This window comes from Camelus bactrianus, chromosome 9 (assembly GCF_048773025.1).
Source record: "Camelus bactrianus isolate YW-2024 breed Bactrian camel chromosome 9, ASM4877302v1, whole genome shotgun sequence".
In the NCBI taxonomy this organism is placed as follows: domain Eukaryota; kingdom Metazoa; phylum Chordata; class Mammalia; order Artiodactyla; family Camelidae; genus Camelus; species Camelus bactrianus.
This window is the reverse complement of record NC_133547.1, coordinates 68,782,592-68,798,868: the sequence shown is the minus strand read 5'-3', so window position 1 is coordinate 68,798,868 and position 16,277 is coordinate 68,782,592. Positions and strand designations below refer to the sequence as shown.

At 39.0% G+C, this 16,277-nt stretch overlaps 1 pseudogene; it reads left to right on the top strand.

The window, feature by feature from the left end:
* The first annotated feature begins 8,028 nt into the window (after nucleotides 1-8,028).
* Nucleotides 8,029-11,002, top strand: LOC123611947 (large ribosomal subunit protein uL11-like; annotated as a pseudogene).
* Nucleotides 11,003-16,277: the final 5,275 nt, after the last annotated feature.

Sequence of the window (16,277 nt, the reverse complement as noted above, 5' to 3'; positions counted from 1 at the left end):
TTCTGTGGGCTTATAAAGTTCCATAAATGAAAGCCAGTCTTTGTAAAGGATTTTTCTTTCTGTCCTTGCTTCCTTCCATTCTTCCTCTGTTTTAATCAGCTTTGAGTATCTACTATGTGCTAAATTCAATAACCGTTTGGTTTCAAGGAATAAATAGTCTTCAAGTTTGGTTAAACTGAAACAGAAGGGTGAAAGAGTATCAAAAGAATACAAAATCAGGTCTCATAAATGTCTGGAACCAATAAAGTTAAAAGCCAGTGGGGCTATGGCAGTCTTTCTCCCTTTCCTCCCCTTCCTTTCCTTTTCAAAACATGTGCTAATCTCTGGTCTAAGACTCTCTAGGAAATATAGTGGCAGGTGATGTGTATGGGAGAAGACAGTTGCTGTTTTGTGAAGCTATCACCTGCTTCCTGAGATTGAAAAGATAATTTCTCTAGCTCAGATTTCTTTCTTTTTTTTTTTTTTAGCTCCCCAAAAGTTTTCTTTATAGGCCTGGATTCCTATCCAGTAGTCCTATAGACTCCTGGGAACAGGCCAGAGATTTATTATTCTAACAATTAATTAATTCATTAACTCAACAAATATTTCCTGAATGCCTTCTTTGGGCCAGGTACAATTCTAGATTCTAACCACACAGGGGTGAATAGGATAGAGTGCCTGTCCTCATGGAGCTAAGCATTAGTAGTAAAACTTCTAGTGAATTAAGTTGTGGGGGCTTTGTGCTCAGATTTATGGAGGAAAATAACTCTCTCCTTCCCCCCTTTTTTTGAAAATTCAAACTTTGTTCTTACAAGAGTTATAAAGGTCCTGCTTGAATCTAAAATAGCATCGCTGTTGGTAGGGCATGTTGTTGGCCAATTGTACTAAAATAGTCTCTCTTGGATGTTCCAAATACTCCTCAATTCAAGAAAACTGAACTCATCATCTACCACTTCCTCTCTCCTCTCAGTACACACTGGCATGCAGACATGAGACATTGCAATTCCTTATCCAAATTAGAAACTTAGGCAATATTCTCAATGTATGCCTTATTTCCACATTTAATTGATCTTGTTTGTCTAGTCCTTTTAAAAGTTTTACTAATACGTAATTTCACATATCTGCTTCCTCTTCTTTACCCCTTCTGGTATCATCTTTAGACATTCATTATCTCTTACTGAAATCACTGTCATAGTCTTCTAACTGATCCCCAGCTTCCAATCCGTACTCCTTTCATCCATTCCCAGACCAGAGCAGGGTCTGACAAACAGTGGTTATTGTTGAAGTTAAAAAAAAAAGGGACCTTCAATGTATTACTTCTGTTGCCTCAGATTACCCTGATCTGTGTCTGAGGCGACTGTGTTTTCCATTTGGCTACCTCTAGATCTTTTTTTAGTGCCAAGATGGTGGTAGTATTTATATTCTCCACTGATTGAGAAAAAATTACTTAACACTGTTAAATGAATTGTTTTGGTTATTAAAACCTCATATATAGATTTTAAAGTGTGCAGGATATTATTATTCATTCAATCTATAGAAATAGAAATTCATGTACCATATGTAATGTCTAGGTAGCTGTCTCCGTGAACTTGTGGCCTAAATGGTGGAACTCACTGCTCTGAACATTGTCCCCTCTATGATAAAGCTAAATGCAGCCTTTCTCTGGTAAATAATGAAGTATAAATCTTCCCTCAGTAGTGCCCTGGTAATTGCACTTTATGATAAGCAGACCTTCATCCATGAGATTTTATTATTTAATTGGTCTAAAGCTCTCTTTCCTAGCTTATTCTTCTGTCCCCTGATCAATACTCTGACTTCTCATTATCCTGCATACTCTCATTTTAGGATGTGCGTAAGTATTTCCTGACTGGGTGCCTTTGTTGTACTCTTCCTGCTGCGGGTAATGCATTCTTTCTTTCATATTTATGTCTACTGAAATCTTACCCACCTTTCAATTCAACTTCATCCGTAAAATTCTTCTAGATCTTTTGGTGGAGGCATTTAATATTAACTTCTCCATTAGGCCATAGCAATCTTGAGGTCATAAATCATATTTTAATTACCTTTGTGTCCTTTTCCAGCTCTTAATACATCAATTAGCTTATAGTAGGTGCTTAGAATGTTTGATAAATGGACGAATATAGTGGCTAACACTGTTGATTTACTAAGTGAAGGTTACTAGCCAGGTATGGAGTGGGGGTTGCAAAAGAAGAATAAGATGTCATCTCTAGGGTTATGTACTCCTCTGTGTTGTTGTTGCATATACCTGCAAATAAAACAAAAAATGTTTTTTGTCTTCAGATACGTTAAAAATAATATGCCAACTCTGTATTGTTCTCTAAATGCATGCGTGCGGCGGTGGAGGGGGACAGGTGGATTGTGACTACTTTAAGCGGAACAATGCTTATTTAAATGTAAGTTCTCTGGTCTATTTGTTGCATTTCTAGTGTGACATGGCAAAACTTTAAAGTATTTGTGTGGTGTGGGATAGGGGTTAGTTGCGGCGGTATTTATGCAGACAGTGAATTTCTAGTACTTCAGATAAGAGTGCTTGAATATGGTCTGAGAAGCAATGCAGAATTATAGAGTTAAGGTGAGCACAATGTCTGAAGCATAGTGAGGGCTCAATAAATATTTGTTAGGAAGGAAGAAGGAAGAACGGAAACAAGCCAAGGCAACTAGGATGTGTCTGATAAACAGAAGCTACCAAGTAAGAGCAAGACCAAAATGGAATCAACAGATATGAACCGAAATTGGAGACCCGTGAGGCAAATGAGATATTACTCTTATAATTATTATTTTATTAAGAATACTATAACAACTTAATGTGTTTTCTCCTTGTGCCAGCACCTCACATGTATTAACACATTTGTGATTTAGAAGAGCATATAATTATAGTTACCATTATAATTACTTTATGGATGAAGAAGTTAAGATTCGGAGAGAAAAGAAGTTTGCCAAAGCTCACACAGTTAGCAAATGGCAAATGTGGCACAGAATAAGGATTTTCTAAATTATTCTGGATGAAACTCTTCCTAGATGACACTTGCCATGTCCAGGCGACATCCCTTCAACTCACCTTTTTCAGCTCAGTGGAGGTAGACAGTTCCTGTTCCTGTTCCCATCGCTCCTTAAGCATGTGTGCCATGATCTCTGGTTTTCTGCCTGAGGACTTTTTCTAAAACCATGGCAAGACAGTCAGTATCTCATTGACCTGGGCCAGTGAGGCAAGGGAGCAGTCCTTCACCAGCGGAAAATGAGAGCTGGTTGAAAAATGCACCAGATTTCTGACCTTCAGATGAACAATTCTGAGGTGCTTTCTTACATGGGTTCTCAGAAGTTCCCTGGCAGCATTGAGCTCTGATTGACCCAGAATTAAACAGCTCAATAACTCATCCTTCATTTCCCTCCTTCCCTGTTTTATTCCCGCCCTTCCACATCCCTGCTTCTGACATCATGTGCAGGCAACTTGTGTCAGGCCCTGCTTTCAGAGGAATCCCAGTCTAGATGCTAGTTAATCAGACACATCAAGGTCATACACCTTAGGGTATCTTAAAGGACCACTAGGTATCTGAATGTGTTAAGCCACCAGTATCTTTGCTAGAGAATTATACTTTGTATGATAGGGAAAGATGTGTTTTTAAAAAGCCCACCTTTTGCTATTTTGGTAGAGTCATATGGACATTTCTCATTTCCTCATCTATGTCCCTGTAATGTGGACGCATGGGATTGATTTCTAGAAAATGGTGCTTATTTAAGAAATAAAGTTAAGAGACGATAAAGGCAGCCATGTGTGCTGCAACTTTAAGAAACTGCTTTTGGATTGCTGAGTGGGTCCTAAACGTTAGTGGACACGAGGGGGCAGCCTCACACCGGGTTCTCAGGGAAGACTGCCCGTGATCGCGGCTCCTGCTGCTGCTGCTTTTTCCCTCCTTCAGTGCACAGTAAGTAAAACTCAACAGTTTTGTGGAGCGGATTGATTTTTGTCTTTTTCTTTATGAAGGACTTGAGTTAGGGACCAGGGTTTACTTGGCAGCACATCACAGGAAGTGTGCATCTTTGCAGCGCACCTCTGAGGGCCTTTTGATTACAGGGAAGAGGCACCAACTCCAAACATACTGCATCCAAGGACGCTGAGAGTTGCCTCCCTTCCTTTGTTGTTTTCAAGTACTGTCAAAGAACTGCTGTGCGGGAGAGAAAATAGCACAGAGCTCCTCCTGGAAGGGAGTGGAGTGGACTGCACCTTTGGAAAAACTCTCCCTTTGCTTGGGTGACCTCATCCAGTCCCATGATGTTAAGTACATCTCTAGGGAAGGTGACTCTCAATTTGATGCCTCAATCCCAAACTTCCCAGAATCCCGGATTTGTTTGTTTCTGTATCCAATTATCTAGCTGGTATCTCACCTCGGTATCTACTGGGCATCTCAAATTTGGCCAGAGAGGATTATTTCCAACCCCCACATTCACTTCTTTCACATGGCTTATTTTTTTTTCAGCACAGTACCATCCATCACCCCTCATCCTATTGCTCAAACCCCAAACCCACCAATGATATTTCTTTCCTCTCTTTCCTCACCTCCCCCCACATTTAAATCAATTCATGTGTGATTTCTGTTGCCCCTACCTCCATCTCCACTGAAATCTCCATTTTCATCTCATACCCAGTCACCTACTGCATCCTTCTCACTGGATTCTGCACTCCCCTGGCTCCTTTAATCCAGTCTCTACATGTATGCCAGGAGGATCTTTTTAAGGGAATTCAGATCACTCCTCCAGCTTAAAACCCTCTAGTGGATTACATTGCACTTGTAATAAAATTTCTAAACCCTATCATGGACATGTAAAGCCCTATACTATCTATGCACGGCCTGCTGCCCCTGCCTCATCTGTATCACTCTTCTCACTCTTGGTTCTGGACACCTTGATCTTCTTGATGTTCTTAAGCAGCCTTGGGCCTTGACACCGACTTTTCCGCTTTACTGCTCTCCTCCCTGGTCTTTACACAGATGGCGCTCTGTGTCCTTCAAGTCTCAGCTGAAATATTACCTCTCAGGGAGAGCTTCTCTGGTCATTCCAACTATACTAGTCACCCAGGCACTTTCATGTCCCTCTGTTTTAATTCTCTGTAAGCACTGATACTAGGTGCCTTTTCTTGCTTATTTATTTGTTGGTTTATTGTCTATCTTCCTCCACGAGAACATAAGCTCTGTCAGGTAGAGCATGTCTGCTTTGGACACTCAACCACATCCCGGTGACTAAACAAGGCCCAACATATGAAAGATGCTCAACAAATGTTGAATAAAGAAATGAGTAAACGGGTGGAAATACCACACCTGACCCTGCTGAGGGTGGGCTGCAGGGTACCTTACTGCTACTTTTCTGTTTGATTGTAGATGAGTGATTTCTTCCCAGTTTCCTCTTCAAGATAATAATATTCTATATGTTTATTCTGATCCATGAGTGTGCTGCTCACTTAGGATCTCCTGAGGAAATTTTTGAGGCACTATGAGTGGAAAACCCTCTTGCTGGTCTAAAAGTTTTGAACACCCTTGAAACTGGTGAGAAACTTTAGACTTAATGGTTCCTACGCATTCATTTTCATGTAAAGCATCAAAACTTCAGGTTGCCAGGTTCTTGAAGTCTCCTCTGAAGCTGATTCTATGTCATGAGACAGAGACCGAGTTTACTCTCTCAAGACACTGGTTCTCTGAGTGGATGAGCTGGAGTTCAAGCTGCTTTTTCTGTGAGCCTTTGGTTAGTGGTACCTGGTTTGAAATTCTGGACCTGCTATTTCAGAAACAATTTAAGTACAGCATATCCATTCTGTCTTACTGTATTTTAGGTTTTATCTAAATGAGGCAACAATTACAGAACCAGACTCTTTAGGATGCTAAAGTGCTATTCATAACTAGCCAGGAAAGGTCACCAAATAAATACTTTGACGTCTGCTAAGAAGGGAGATTAATGAAAGCCTTGGCTCTTTGTTCTCACAGATCGTCGGATATGGGAGTGTTTTCATTCTCTTTGAATTCCTCTGTTGCTCTGGGATTCTAATATGCTGCTGAGCTTTAATTTCTTGAAAAGCCGTTTCATCAACCCTGTTGACTGTATGCTAAGATTCCCTTCTTCCCCCTCCCCTACATTTGGGTCAGCCTGTACCAAAGGAGAAGGTTATCTGGGCTGTTAAACCTTTGACTTGGTGTCTTTTGAAGAGCGCATTTTGCATTTTGTTATGTCAGGATTGTAATTAGATCCGTTAATTAAGGGAAGAATGAACTTTTCCCAAACTCTGTACCTCTATGAATTTTTGATCAGTTTGCTTAGGTTGCTGCTGACCTTTGCTAAGGGGTATGCCACTGCTCATTAATTGGCAAATTTTAATGAGGAGAGTTGATGAATGTGCTGGCCTTGACAATAAATAAAGCTGGCTTCCACTCCAGGCCTTACCACCTTTGGCTGCTTCAAAGTGTGTGGTGTTTCTTGACTAGTGACCATTAAACTTGGGACACTCAGCTGACATTTGGTCTTATGAATGAGCAAGAGGGGGTCTCCTTTCCCAGACACTGATCTGAATGACTCCTCATCCACTGTCTTATTTCATTCTTATCATCATCTCAGTCTACCTGTTTTGGAGATGGGAAAACTGAGGCACAGGGAGAGTAGCAGCTTGCACAGGGACAGGTTACTGGTTAGTAATAATGATTATAATAATAATGATAATAACTAGTATTTAATTGGGTTCTAATTATGTGCTAGGCACTCTCCCAAGCTCTTTACATACATTGTGTCACCTGATACTCATACCAGCCATATGAGATAGGCACTATTTTTGCTTCATTTTACAGTGAGGTACTGGAGACAGAGAGAGGTAATTTGTCCAAAGTCATACAGCTTACAAATAGCAGAATCAGGATTTAAATCTAGGCAGCAGGGTGTCAGAAACAAGACTCTCAACCACACTAAGTAGGTGGCAGGCCAAATTTCCAACTGAGATCTGCTCCATTTTAAAGCCTGTCCCTTCTCCTCTTTATCCATTTGCCTCATTGAGTTAGATACACTAAAGGTTGGTGTACGTTTCTGTGTTTGAACTTGGGTTGTTTAAACTCCATAGTCCTAATTGATTATTCCAGAGTTATAACAACATCTAGAATATTCTCAGGTGATTCCAGACACTCTGAATACAAAGAAGAATAAAATTCAGATTCACATGCACACACACACACACACACACACAAAGATTTCTTCTCCTTTTCAAATATGAGTCTCCACCGCCCCTCAATAACCCTAGTGAGAGGTGACACTTCAGAATATAATTATAGGTACAATATTTAACAGGTGGAATTGAATGATGAAAAATTTACTTAGTGATCCAAGTCTGAGATATAAATTTTGGCTTTATAGCTGTACTCACTATGACTTCTTGGATTATAGTGAGTGAGAGAGTATCTTCTGTTTGGGAGTGTTGGTAGGATAATAGAAAAAGCCTAGGGGAAGCCATAAGTAACTCTTCAGTGCCTCTTTTCAAGGTCCTCCAAAATACTAGTACTTTTAGTAATTGTAAAATATGGTGCTCACATCACTTTGCCCCTTGCTTAAACTTACAATCCTTCTAATAATCCACAGCCACAATAACCCTAAAAAACAATGTCTAAATACTCAACAGTTTAAAATACACACCAGCATTCATAGTTGCGACAGGCATTTTTTTTTTTTTTTTTTTGCTAAAAACATCCTCTCTAGCCGAGTGTCACTACTTTTGAAATTTCTGTCTCTGAACATTGCCCTAAGTGATTTCTTAGAAAAAATTTTCAAACTGTTGGTGAACATAATTTGACATCACTGGTAGCTGGTTCATGTGGGGAAATGTTGTTCACATTTCATCCTCATCATGTTCTGTTAATGCCTGCTTTATAGAGGAGAAGCGCCGAGGAGGAGAAATGTTGGTATCTTGCTCTGGGTATTATTTAGCACATACTTTGTTAAAGGGTACTGATGATGAATCTCAAAATAAACTCATGTATTTGAATACATGCCCTCTGATCTGCTAATATGGCAGAAACCCGTTTTACCCTGGACGTGGATGTGGACCATAGTATCTGGACGCGGATTTATTTCATGTATCTGGAAGAGGAAAAAAAATCGCACTTTAAGTTAGTATCAGAGACAGATCTGGAACTCAGGTGTCTGAATTTTTGCTTAAAAATATCTTACAAGCTCGGGGAAAAGCTTATTATAAGCTGGGATTGTAGGAAGCAGTGAAATCAAAACTCTCTTCTACCAGGCATGGCCTTGCTCTTTTTTTGTGGGGGGGGAATGGGGAGTGAATGAGTTGATTTTAAAAGCAAGAAAGGAGTGCTGAGATTGTCAAGGGGAGATCTCAGAAGGTTTTACAGTGAGGGCAGTATCTGCATGGAGCTTTGAAAAATGGATTAGATTTCTGTACGTAGATCTGTGTTTCCTACTCCATCAAAGACCTTTTCACCCTCTTGCTAAAATGTGAATGGAAAGAGGGCAGCACATCCTCAGGAATCCAGAGTGTTAAGACCTTCACCGTGCTCTGCTTTCTTCTGAGCTCCTGCTGAAGAGTGAAGAAAGAAGGGCGTTTCATTTTCTACAGATCCTGAAAAGAGCAAAGCCATACATGTATTAGAAATAAATAAGATTAAAAAAAAAACCCAGAAAATCCGTGACTATCTCATTCGAATTCCGGATACTGAATAAATTAGCAGATTGGTAATATGAGGCTCTGCGGTATTTGCAAGGAGGAAGACAATCTTCCCAGGAAGTGTTCAAGTTTAAACACAGGAGGGTCATAAAGCCACACTGTTATTATAGTTGGAACATGGCAGGCCCAAATTCCAGGACAAGAACCAAAACTTTTTATGAATGCTGAATCAAGAGGTAAGGGACAACTTTTCAAGTACTGACATGATGCCTATTAAAGTTTATTAAAAACAGAAATAAAAAGCATAGTCCTCCCCATTCATGCTTTCTCCTTCAAATTCTTCTCCAGAAACATCATATAAACCTATGAACCTCTTTTTGTCCCAGTCAGCATTTGAACTGAATTAATATAGGTGACACATATGGCATTGTCTCTTGAGAATACGTGTTGTTTCTTGGAACTGAGCCTGGCATTTGGCAGGAGCTGTGTCTTAGTTCAGATTCTCCTAAAAGAGGATCCGATATGAACTTGAGTGTGTAGTTTATTCAGGAAGTGACATCAGGAAGCAGGAGTGAGGGAGTGGGGAGAAAAAGGTAGGGAAGAAGGAAAATCCAGTGCAAGGTCACTGCTCTGGAGGATGGAGGTTGGATTCTGCTAGGAACCCCTGAGAAAATTACAAAATGCCTCTGAGAATTTTTTTATCTGAAACGAGGGATGCTGGAGTAGTCCTCCTCAGGTCTCATCCGCGCTGGTAGAAGGTTGCTCCCATGATCTACCATGAGTCCTGCAGGAAGTAGGAACTCAGTATTAAAAATCAATTAATTGATGGACATTAGATTGTTTCTAATTTTTTAATTATTAAAAAGAGCTGCTATAAACATTCATGTGCAAATCTTTATGTGGTCATATACTTTCATTTCTCTTGGGTCAATAGCTGGAAGTGGACTGGCTGGGTCATATGATGGGTGAATGTTTAACGTTTTAAAATACTGCCAAAGTGTTTTCCATAATAGTTGTACCATTTCTCATGCCTGCCAGATGTGTATGCGAGTTCCAGTTGTTCCACACCTCACCAACGTTTGACTTTGCCAGTCCAGCTATGCAATTGGTTGTGTAGTATATCTCCCTGTGGTTTTATTTGCAATTCTCTAAAAACTAATTAATGTTGAGCATCTTTTCATATGCTTATCTGTCACCTGTTTATTTTCTTTGGTGAAGCATTTGATCAAACATTGACCATTTCCCCCACAATGTGTTATTTGCCGTCTTCTTATGGAGTTCTCTATATATCCTGGCTAAAAATCCTTTGTCTAATATATGTATTGTGAATATTTTATCACAGGCTGTGGCTTACCTTTCCATTTTCTTAACAGTGTGTTTGGAAGAGTGAAAGTTTTAATTCTGATGAGTCCAATTTATTGACTTATTTAGTAGTTCATGCTTTTGTTGTTTTATATTAGATATTTTATCCTAACCCAAGGCCACTATATTTTTTTCCTGTTTTAATTTAGAAGTTTTGTAGGTTGGCATTTAAGTCTGTGGTCCATTTGAATTTAATTTTTTAATATCCTTACAATATACTGAGAAAAAAGAAACAAATTATTGAGACATGCAACAACATGAATGAATCTAAAAGTCATTTATGTTGAATTATATAAGCTAGACGAAAAAAAGAGTACATACTATATGATCACATTTCTAAGAGATTCCAGAAAATGCAAACAAATATATAATAACAAAAAGCAGATTTCCTTTTTCATCCCAGAGGAGGCTGAGAGACAACTTTCTTCAATCTTCTTACATCTGGGTTTATCTGACACCAGCTTCCTCCATCATATCGCTCAAGTTCAGCCCCAACAAGATCAAAGTTGTGTACCTGAGGTGCCTTAGTGGGGAATTCAGTACCATGTCTGCTGTGGCCACCAAGATCTGTCCCCTGAGTCTGTCTCCAAAAAAGTTCGGTGGTGACATCACCATGGCAACCAGGGGCTGGAAGGGCCTAAGGATTATAGTGGACCGGCACATTTAGTACAGACAGGCTCAGATTCAGGTGATACCTTCTACCTCTGCCCTGGCCCTCAAAGCTCTCTAAGAACTATGCAGAGACAGAAAGAATCAGGAAAGCATTCTGCCCAGAGGAAATACCCCTATTGAAGAGATTGTCAACTTTGCCTGACAGATGTGGCTCTGATCTTTAGCCAGAAAACTCTTTGGAACCATTCAAGGAATCCTGGGGACCGCCCAGTGTGTGGCTGCAGTGTTGACGGTTGCTGCCATCATGACTTCATAGGTAACATCAGCGGTGGTGCCGTCAAATGCCCAGCTAGTTACGATCTGCTAAGGAAAATATTTCAATAAAGGATTCTTTCGAAACCAGTCAAAAATACTCCCCAAACCATAAAATAAAAAAACAGAAAACCAAAACCAAAACCACACACATACACAAAAACAAGAAACCACCCACCCCCTAAAACAAAAGCAAACAAACAAAAAACTGATTAGCTGTTGTCTAGGGACGGAGTTGGAGAGTGGATTACAAACAGGCTTAGGACACTACTGGGCATTACGGAATTGTTTATTTCGTTGATTGTGATGATGGTGTTGTGAGTATATGCATATGGCAACACTGGTCAAGTTGCACCCCTTAAATATGTGCAGTTTATTGTATCAATCACATCTTAATAATCCTATAAAAATTAGTTCATTAATTGAATGGAAATAACTCTTCCTCTGAGAAGCCTTATAATTTAGCTGCCCCTAACAGCTTCTAAATCAGAACCAAGTATTAATTTTCCTAAATCACATTTAAGCTAGAAATAACTTTTTAAAAAAAGACCATTAAATATTATCAATCTGCTTTTTCTAGTGTAGTCAATTGTCCTTAGATAGGGAAGGAACACAGTGAACACATTTTATGGTCTCATTGCAGTGTGCTGTTCTTTTTGAAACTGGTGTCTTATCTTTTACATCTGCAATTAGCTGAAGCTGGCAACTTCAAGAATAAATCCTGCACTCAAACATGTTGGCACTTAACCCTGTATCACCTGTGAGCAGCAGCTAAAATCCAGACACTTCATTTGGAATTGTCAGAAACACATGCACCCTGGGGTCAAGTGCAGTCTACACCTGTTCAAAAAGAAGGCTCTGAAAGCTAGGATTTGACCATCCTAAAAGAAACAAGACTCATTTTCTGCTTCTCAGAATGAGCCTAATGTCCAACTAAAAGGAATATCAGTTTAAAATCTAGCTGAATGACCTTAAGCATGCCACCTGGTCTCTTGGGCCTCAGTTATTTCTAGTCAAAATACTGGTGTACTGGGTTAGATAATTTCTAATAATGTTTCCTATAATGTACTTTTTCTAGAATTGGTTATTAGAAGCCATTTTGTGGCTCACCCTTAACCTACCAAATGCAGCTGTATTTTTGCTCCAAATGTTAAATATTTAATCAACTCTTGGTGAAACCCAAATGCAATTCATTAAGCAAGTTGGTGTTGAGTCAAATGCAATGGACATGAAAAATGCCTTTTCATTAGTGTCCATTGGATTCATTGGTTCAGGAGTTCTGGCTGACGGAATGAATGGGAAAACTATCCTCTGTTCAAACAAACTGAATGTGTGTGAGTAGAAATAAAATAAAATAAAAGCCAGGAGCCTTTCCAATTGCCTTCTACTAATTGTGAGGTATTGAGTTTCTATGCTGTATTAATGTCTACAAGGCTCTCGTCTGGCTAACCCAAAAGATAAATGAAGTTAATGAAAATGTTTGTTTCAAAATGTGCACAAACATAAAGGTTGGAGAAAGGCATACATGGTTGTGTCTGTGCATGTGTACATAGAGGCAGACACAAAATGTGGAGAAAAAGACGCACATGATGCAGTTTTATATAGGGAGTGTGGTGGAGATCACCACCAAAAGGTATACCTTTTATATATGGTCTTTTTAAAAATTTTTGTCCCTTGTCTACAGATCTTGAACAATTTGACCTTTCAAAAAATAATAATACTAAACTTAATAATAACTGTACGTTTTAAATAATAAGGATTTGGCTTCCCTATATTTCTATTAGTCAGAATTAGAAAAAACCTCTGTAGTTTAGATGTCAATTAAGCATATATCACACCGAGGTTATGAAGCTACAATCAGCAGAAGGAAGGAATCAAGTATTTCCAAAGCATGTTCTGGGTACCAGACACATTACTAGTGATTTGTATCTATAATAACCACTTTCCAGCAGTGTAGAGGACAGTGTTGCCCTTATGTCGACATCCTAAAATTCAGTGACCTTGGGTGTAGTTAAGTGGGAGGAAGTTCAGCATTCCATGGAATGTGGCTGTCTTTGAGGGTGACTGTGATACCAGTTTCCAGCCTCAAGTCCTCAGAGGTCACATTTCTTTCTCTTTTACTGCCTTACTCCCAGGAGGACAGGCCCTCCTCTTTAATTTCCTAGAGCAAGGGGAAAACTCCAACCCATGGTTCAAATCTGACTTGCCTGCTGCCTGTTTTTGCATGGACCGTGAGCTAAGAATGGATTTTACATTTTTTAAATGGTTGAAAAAAAAAATCAAAAGAAGAACAATGTTTCACAACATGTGAAAATTGTATTAAATTAGAATTTCAGTGTGCATAAGTAAAGTTTTATTGGAATGCAGCCACACTCACTCATTTACGTATTTATGGGGGCTTTCGTGCTGCGGTGTCCAGAGTTAAGTGGCTGCGATGAGACAGCATGGCACCCAAAGCCTACAGTATTCTCTCTCTGGCCCTTTACAGAAAATGTTTGCAGACCTTTGTCCTAGATCATAGCAGAGATTTCACTGAAGGTTGATAATAGGGACAGAGAAGTACAACATGCAGTGATTTACAGCTGTGGCACATCCTCAGATCTTTCCATCAGATTGGCTTCCTGCTTTTTTCTGAAACTGTGTCAATATGGCCAAATAGCAGATGAACTGAACAGAGTCCCTAGCTTGAAAGAAAGAGATAGAATTTCCCCTCTCTTACTGCGTTCTCCTGAGTCCCTTTTTAATTTCCCCCAAAGGATCTCTTTCAGGATTGCTGACAGTTAAAATATCGTTTCACTTTTGGAAACTCTGCTCTCACCTACCGGGGGAGAGGGGGTGATCCAGACCTGGGATCAATCCTTTCAAGACAATCACACAGTAAACTCATATCAGTGTAGTCCCCAAAGTCTGGCTTATTCAACCTTCTGATCCAAATTAGACTAAGTGCAATTTGGTACCACATATTTTTTCAGTCTCTCTAAATAAAGAGATCAACAATCTTGGACTTGCCACTCAGCATTAAATTTAATCAGTATGTTCATCTGAGAAATGGGCATAATATCATTCACCTCATTCAGTTTATCATAATAGCACTAGAGTGTTAAATAACTTGTCCAATGTCGCATGGGGCACAAATGAGAGAGCTGGGCTGTGAACCTCATTCTTTCAACTCCAGATTTTCTCTCTTCCTAATTCTACCTTAAAAGGCAAAAAACCCTTTTTTTTTTTTTTGAGTAAACCTGGGAGTTTCTTGATAAGTAAATGTATGATTTCTATTAGACTTTTGGAAAATTTTCTGAGTTTGTAGATTTCCATATCATGGCACAATAACTGGGGACCTAAGAGGGTGTGTACAAGCCTACACTCTGGAATCAGAGACGACTGGATTGGAATCATCATTTTAGTACTTACTAAATGAGGAATGTTTCTTAAGCATGTTTTCTTGACATCTCTGAGGATCTCATTTCATAATAAAATGAAAATAATAATGGTTCTTATAGGAATGTTGTATTAGTAAGTGAGATAACAAATATAAAACATGTAACTTAACACATGCTCTGTAACTATAAGCTATTATTTTCTCTCAATTGAATAAAAATAGAATTCCCATATAGAAATAGCTCACTTTTTCCACTGTGAAAAGCCCATATCTCAAATATTATTTCAGGTTTAATTTTTTTTTAAAGCTCAGATATGCACTATTGAACTCCCCTTGAATTTTGCTGCCTGTTTCCCAAAGCCTTCAAGTGCATTTGATGGTTGCATTGGAGAAGGGACACTTAAGGGATATCATTGTGACAACTACTGGTGTTTTTTGACAAGGTATTGAGAGTTGATGATGATCAGGGAAAAGGTGGCTTCAAAATGCTCTCCATGATCCATTAGGCACAGATCATTAGCATGGCTCAGAAGTACAATGGAACATTTGTAGGAGTCTGTACTACCAGCAGCCCACAATGAGCCCATTCTTGACACCACAGACTTTTAACATCTCAGTTCTAAGAACTGCCGTGATGGTTGACACTTTTCATTTCAACGAATAGGCTGAACACACTGCTTTCCATGAAGACATTAGCAAATGTACTTTTAGAGTTTTGAATGTTTCCATGTGGGACAGTTATGTTAAAAAAAGCACTGTATGCGTTAATGTGCTGCATTAGAATATTAAGAAGTGAGATACATTTTGTTCATTTCATAATGGGCATATTTTCACAAAGCTCTGCCCAAATTTCTACATGTGTTTTCACATACATAAGTATCTGATTTATCAGTAAGGTCTGTTCACACCACACCGCATTGGACCAACAGCACATGTGGAAATCATGCACATGTATTCTTGTACTATTTTCAATCATTTCTCTCTAATGCTCATTTGCACCTAATTCTGTCTCCGCTGAACTTTTCCAAGATAAACTCTAGATAGGATTATCATCCTCAAAACATATGTGAAGGAAAAATGTAAGAATTTAACTCACTTTTCTTTCTCAAACTTTCCTATGTGGAATGAAATGAGGTCACAAGTTTTGAACATTACATGTAAATGTTCAGTTAATTTGATGGGAAGAGTGGAGGATGAGGTGGAAAAACTCACTTACTTTCTTTAACTAACAGTTTTAGTCAGTTAGCCAGATTATTGCTTGCTGTTCTTAAAATGGAGTCAGCTACAAAAGTGAACTATTTGTATCTTGTCTGTAAAGTTGTCGGTGAATAGTAGATGAAGACTCCCTTTATCTGAATCTTTTTCTCTATTTAGTGGAGACCAGTCTCTTCTGTGACAAAGTTTGTTTGCATTGTATGAGCAGTACTACTATACCTTCTTTCAAATCTCAATGTTTAATTGGTTCCGGTTCTATAAATCACTTAACCCAAACTCTTTAGGGTCTGTCCTGGATAAGTAACATGTCCTCTTCATTTGTATTTGGACCATGAAGTAAAACACTTCTGAAAATAGAGCAGTTTAGTCCCACAAGTTAGCAAGTGATAACGACTCTAGTTTTTTAAATTTTCAGATTCACATTATGGTGATACAAGGGGCTGGGACTAGGTATGAGGGTAAGTGTGAATTCAAATTCAACAAGGCCAAAATTATTGCCTCTTTCCCTCCCTGACCCCTCTAGTCTGACTTGCTCTACCCCAGATTGTCCTTTTTTGGAAATGGCATATCCATCCTTTCCCCCACCCCAATCTCATAGTGTTAACAAGTCATCTGACATCCCATAATTTTTACTCCTTACAGATATCCGATGACAAATCCTGTCATTTCTAGTTCCAAAATATTTCTTTATCTCACTATCGCCACACTAGTTAAAGACACACTTATTTTATGCCTCCTCTCCTCCCATGGCCT